Source organism: Haliotis rubra, unplaced genomic scaffold (assembly GCF_003918875.1).
Source record: "Haliotis rubra isolate DU_JTF1 unplaced genomic scaffold, ASM391887v1 Scf1683, whole genome shotgun sequence".
NCBI classification, from domain to species: Eukaryota; Metazoa; Mollusca; class Gastropoda; order Lepetellida; family Haliotidae; genus Haliotis; species Haliotis rubra.
In genome coordinates, this window is record NW_025765651.1 from 6838 (window position 1) to 13674 (window position 6837).

Below are 6837 nucleotides of genomic sequence, written 5' to 3' on the forward strand. Positions count from 1 at the left end.
GGGGACCAGAAAATGAATGGCCGTTGACCAATGACGACTTGAATGCGCAAAATTCATTGGCGCAAGTCGGCCTGCGACCAGCCGACAGAAATCGAAAGCCGTCTGGCCAACCTCGCTCAGGTAAGTGGCGGCGAACACCGTTCCACCGCGCCGTCAAATAACAGATTGAAGTCAAACAGGCGTTTCCAGCCAGTCGTACCACACCGTTAGCAGCAATTGAGGACTCCAGAATGATAAGGTCCAATAATGCCATGTCAATACGCGGGAAATTACAGGTAAGGTCATTGAAAACATAACAACAATAAGTCGGGTATCGTCGAAAGTAGGTGCGATCGCCATAGCCAGAACGTTTTGATGTTGTTGGTAGATGAACCGAGTTACATGATTTCAACCGATTTCGTTCATTCGAACACGTTAGGCCAAAAGTCATGTCAATATCATATCGGCAAAATACCATGACAGGGTTATTATGATTGGCGTCAACATTTGGCGTGTGCAGTTAGCAGAAAGGAAGGAAGAAAGAGCTGAAATTTTGAAAGCCTGCTCCAGAAAGGACTCATTACGTCGCCCTTGCCGAAACGCCAAAACATTTTACTCAGAATTGCAAACTGGTCAGTAAGTACCGAAATAATTTGTCATTTGCGAAGAAATATGAACAGTTTTAGAAAGTTCGTAGCCCGAAAGAACAACCATAATTTCAGGCTGGCGAAATTGTTGAAACCGCCGCATTCAGAATTCCAAACCAGCGCGACAGCACATCACCAGATCTATATAAAGCCGTTTCAAATATGCCGAACGGTTTTGAGCCAGCCCGATCAATTCAGTAAGCTGGCGAAATAAGCCGTCAGGGAAACGACAAAAATATTTTACCAGAACTCCAGTGCCCAAACAAAGGCATCATCACAATCACCTGATGGTGCCACGTTTGGCAAAATACGAAGCCTTCAGAGTTGCCCTGTTGTTACCGTCATCAATTCCGGTCGAACTTACGTCATGGAAAGTGCCGCGCCAGAATCGCACCATCAAAGCGCTGTCAAACACCGCGATCTGTCTATTGCTTGGCGATTGAAATAGTTTAACGGCCTTTTAGAGCTCGCCCGAAAAGTTATCACCACCACCAAATATTAATTCAGAATTCAAAACTGGTCAAAGTACCAGCACACCGAGAAAAGCCGCTTGGCGAAGAAATACGAACGAAGTTTAGATATTCCGGAGACGACGGAGCCTTCAGCAAAACGCCGCGATAAAGAAGACGAACACAAAGCGCCACATGCCGATCGCGGCCGCAAGCCTGGTTAGCCGACAATTTCAGATCCACCTGTTACTAAAATACGATTAAATGGCCAAACACCTGACCTTTCGCCTAAAATTGTTCGCCTCAAAGATGCAAACGATCCGCTTTGAAACAGCGAGGTTACACTTCCTCACCGGTTATCGCTCGCGGAGCGCAACTATCACCACAATATCAGACTAATGAGCGAATGGCGAGCGAGTTGCAATTTCACGCCGATGCCTAAGTACGACAAATACTTCAGCGATGAAAACAGCGCGTCAGCCTTAAAACATTCGTCTATCAAACGACGCAAAATAGGCGGGTATATCACGGGCGAACATAAAATCAACCCGACCGACAATCGCCAAAACATAAGATTCATCAGCGCATTCAAACCGTTATAAACCGTTGTGCCGGACCATCTACCGACGACAGTCGTGACGCAACGATAAAACGACAAAATCATCATACAAGGGTCATTATCGAACGTGATATTCTGCGCATGTCTTCAATCAATGACACCGCATTCCCTCATTTCGGCATATATCGGCGTGCCGACGACAGGAGTAACGATGTCTCTCGACGGAGCATTGTTTTTAGTGGTTCGACCAAAAACAGTTGCTGCCACAACAACAGGAACAAACAGAGATCTGGCAATACGCACAATACACGAAAATCGACGACAGCAACGGATCGTAGACGACGCAATCACTGGTGACATGGGCGTTTCAGAATTTTCGTTGAATATTGTCTCATTGAAACACCACTGCGTCGTTCGTTATTGCCATTGACAAACTGAAGGCCTCCCAGAATTAACCGGAGATCCTTATTTCACGAATGAAACGCCATATGGTCGTATTGAAAAGCCATATGAAAACGATCGAGTTATACGATTTTAAAGGAAAACCGGTTCGGTCGACGAACCGTGCTGATGCACGCCACCACAGCAGCAAAGACCGAAGAACATTCAACATGTTTACGCCGCACAAATGTTAACTCGGCATTTCGAAAGCCGTAATAATTGGCTAACAGCCGATAATGACAGGCCTTTCTTCCATTAAAGCGTCATTGAAAGATGCCAACATAAGCGGTCAAAGGTCGACAACGCGCTTCCAGTCTGGATGCCGTATTTCGGGGTGTTGCAGCGTAGCGGAAATGACGGAGCAACGCCGGGGAAGTGAAGAAGGCACAACACGCCAGCGCTACTGATTCGATTCAATCACCCACCGTCAATAATCGACAAACCAGAAAACACGCTATTTGCTGGTCACGAGAGTCGCCAACCATACCGAGAACACCACAGCGAATTTTGCCGTCAACGATGACAGCAGCGGTTCATCACAGCATCATACCAACCAGCCCGACATCACGTCGCCGACAGCCAAAGCCCATCAACAGCTAACATGCCAGTTCGGGAAATCGTGAGCACTCGGCTGGTCAACACCGCACCGCCCGGCGTCTTTGGAAGGTCTCAAATCACGTCCGCCATTTGATCATCGGAGTACGCAAATCACGACATCGACGCCTATGAAATATTCGGTTCGTCTGGTAAGAAAGGCCACGTATTGCCGCAATAGTAGTGTAGCGAAAAGTCGAAAAGTTTAATCGTTCGCCGTGGAACACAACCTCAAAGAAGAAAGAAATATTAGATCAAAGATATTCACGCGAAGCAGCTTCGTGGGATTTATCAACCGAAAGGGAATTTCGATAGTGCGTCGCCCCACCAGATAATCTATCGACAAGCGAAAGGAAATACGAACCGTTAAACGTGCGAAGTTGAGGTGCCGCACGATCACCAACCGATCTCGCGCCGACAGCTGGCTGGACGATCTTCCCAGTTCATTGGTTTTAAATTTATGAGATTTGCCGTTGCTGATTAGCCAAAACAGTTTTATCGCATCCTTCATCATTTGTTTGGTTTAACATAAAGTTCCAGGGTTATCTGCCCCGTCCTTACAAACTTCGTCTGCCGATTTATCATTTTACGAGTCTGCTTCGAACTTCCAGCCTTTATTCGTTAGCTCGATGATTGATACACCAAACGAAATTTTAGAAGTCGGCGATGGCGACATACGCCCGCAACTTCTGACTCGTCGCAGTTCTCAATACTTACCAGTTCGCTAGACAGAACTTCATGTCAACCATCAATCAATTCGCGATGCGCCCATATCAATGAATATCTACGCGGGATAATCAACCGAATACTCAGCCAGTTTAATCCAAAAGTTGAAGTCGTCATCAAATGGTAAACAATATCGTCCACGGAATGACAAAGCCCCGCGATACTTTTCGTGGTCGTTATCTGGCAGAGTCGACGCTTCAGTTGTTAAACGATGTCGTTGATGACTGCGAAATCCAAATTCATCGTTGTTACCGCCTATCGGATGTTAAACCATCCCGGTATAAGGCGTTTATATTTTATAACATAATACATTGGTTTACCGTTAATTTTCCGATCGATATTTGAGGTTCCATAGATTACATCTGAATATCGAGCGACGATGTTCGTTCATCGGCAAACGATCCTTATGATAATGAATCATTGGTGTTCGTGAACAACTCCAGCCGTTTCGACCTTCCATACCGCGAGATATCGCCACGAGCGGTTGAAAGTCATTGAATCGGAAAACCGTTGGTAATTGCGCGTTCAACCGTATCATGTTGACGTCGTCATCGATGTTAAAGTCAGTACCAAAATTAAGAATAAACTTCGAAGACGATCCGCCGTGGGTTTTGCACATAACCATTGTTTTGTTATGATGAAGATCATGTCTATCACGGTTGTTTGAAGTTCGCTGCGGAGTCAATTCGCCGCATTGCCATAAAGCTTTTTAAGCGAAGCGCCGAACGTTAAACCGCTCAGTCGCTATGTTAGACGATGGTTCAATATTTTACCAGCGGAATATCATTTAAATCGGTTTTCAATCATTATCAGATATTTTCAAAACCCAGAGATAAGGCCAGTCGAATAGAAATTAGTGATATGACGGCGCACGTTAACGTTCACCGGCATCTAACGAAGAAACTTACATTACTAGCCATCTGAAGCGAAGTCGACGATTGCGCATGATGTCATCGCCCAGTAAACATCATGTAGACTCACAAGTATTTCAACATGCCGTCGAATCGACAATCATTCGCAATCCACGTTTGCGTCCCGTTTACCGACAGAGCTGGGCTGTTTCGTTCAAGTGCCGATGATTACGCCGCCTTTCAGTAGGTGTTAAACGATTGCTTGTTCACGACTCGTCAGATATGATTTGTTAAATCGGTGAAATGCAGAGTGTGATGCCGACTATCGCTTTGTTTTAAACGAGGCCTGGATCTGAGATTTCCGTTCATGCCAAAGATATCCTTTGGTTACGATCGCAGTTTGATATTTCCGTGAATCGATTAACGACGATCGTGATTTCACTTCTATGAACACCATCGCCGTTACGTGCTCCATACTTTCCGCTATCATAACGCAACGCCAGCGTGGACAACATTGTCGTGTCACGATCGTAATATTAAGTCGTAATGCGCATGGTGGTTTTCGGTTGTGTTTCGCTCGACATAACCCGAAGATGTCGTCAATCGAGTTCAAAGTCTTTCTCGATGCCGTTAACATCTCCGCCGGTTCGAGTCACCAGACTAGCTCCCCGCTACTATCAAGAGCAGTTATCATCTAAGCAGTCATCGCTATGGTTATTGACGAACAGGCCCGTTGAAGTCATTAATCATCTACGATAACGCGATAACAGATGTTATCGATGTCGAAGCAGCGTCGTCAGTTATCTCCGAATGACGCATATGAGCAGACAGCGTACAAGCTCAAATCAATATATCACCACGTACAAATGGAGCGTTTTGCTTAAAAGCCCATATACGCAAATCAAGTATATTGCAGTGGATGATGGTTCCCTTCACCTTTCGACGCCTATCGATGCATTTAAAGCAACAGTATTTTTCGTTCACGAATGCAGTAAACGGCACGCTATTTTAATTAACGGCTTCGGCAAGGGGATTGACCGCCAGACCGCCATCGCTGTTCCTTCGAATATCATCAGATCAGAGATACGATCAAGCAGTGAACGCAGTAAAACTTCACGATAGACGCCTGTCCGACGGTTCAGTTCGAGTGAATCGGTTGTTTTGCGTTCATCGTTCGTTACAAAATTCTCAGAATTGAAGAAGCCGAAACGACATTGGTAACGCTTATAATGACACGCTTAAGTCATTGAACGATCGATTCGAACGCATAGTCAAAAGTTGGCAGATGCGAAATGCGTTTCAAAGCATCGCGGATGGTTATTTACGCGCATCAGGTACGGTATCACGCCCGTCGAATGCTGTGCTGAAAGTTCCATCGGGTCTACCGGCGCGACATGGTCGCGACACAAAGACGGCGAACAGATTGATGGCCATTAATAATTCACCAAAGTTGCTGATCCTACGGGATCGACGAAATGAAAGTCACGCCAGCAGCATTAAAGCAACGAAGAACAATGAATCGCGAATAACGGCAGCAACATCCTTCCTGATGCGTACGTTTCATGATGCCGACGCAAAGAGGTCATCTCGAGTTCACTTCGACAAAAGAAATAGTTCAACTAACTAACCGACTTCTGAATGCGGCCCTGATTTTACGCCATTTACCTGTCAAAGAGAATACCCCGATAATCATTGGCCAGCAATCGACTATAGCAAAACTCATTGTATAACTGGCCAACCGAACATAGCAAAATCGCCTATTAACACTTCGCATTCGGATAAAGTTTTCAATACGATATAGCAATAATGATACGTCTTCAGAGCAATTACAAATAGTTCGAGGGTTACCGCCTGAGGAAACCTCAGCCGTTGCCGAATATGGAATGCCGCACCGCGATTAGCGAAGCGAAAATACCACGTCGCATCGTTGGTGAACACAAACCCGCCCAACTGACGTTCGGTTATCTGTGCCATTACATGATTTACCTAATAAACATGTAGACGCCTATCTTATCAAACCGCTATCGCCAAAGTCATCAGGAATCGAACGACTCAAATTTCGTCAGCGAAAATAATCTCGACAAAGAAACAGATATTACGTACAAGATTGAAGCGGCAAAGAAGAAGTTGCTTATCAATTCGAATGATGCATCCATATCGACGCCATCGCAAAAATCAATGAGTAACTTCGGATCATTGAGCCGGTATCAGGACAGACGACGTTCATCTGTATTCAGGGGAATTACGACATTCGTAGGTACCTGACGATCATCATTGCTGAAAACAACATGTTCGTCGGTAAATGCTGCTTATCGATTTAGGTTTCTATCAGAACCGCCATTTAAGCACTATCGGCTTAACCGGAGGTTGTAAAATGGTTTAGAAAACGTCGAAAAAAGTAAAGGGCGTTAAACGTCAGCGTGTCGAAATTTAAAGTTTGTCGAAAATAAAATGTACCCTATCGTAAATAATACCCCAATAAATACGGCGTATCAGTATGAATATGCCGAGCCTTTTTGAAGCCTTCAACGAATTTGAACATTTAAGACTGGTCGTTCGACTGTTCGTACGGTATCCGTTTTACAGCCAAT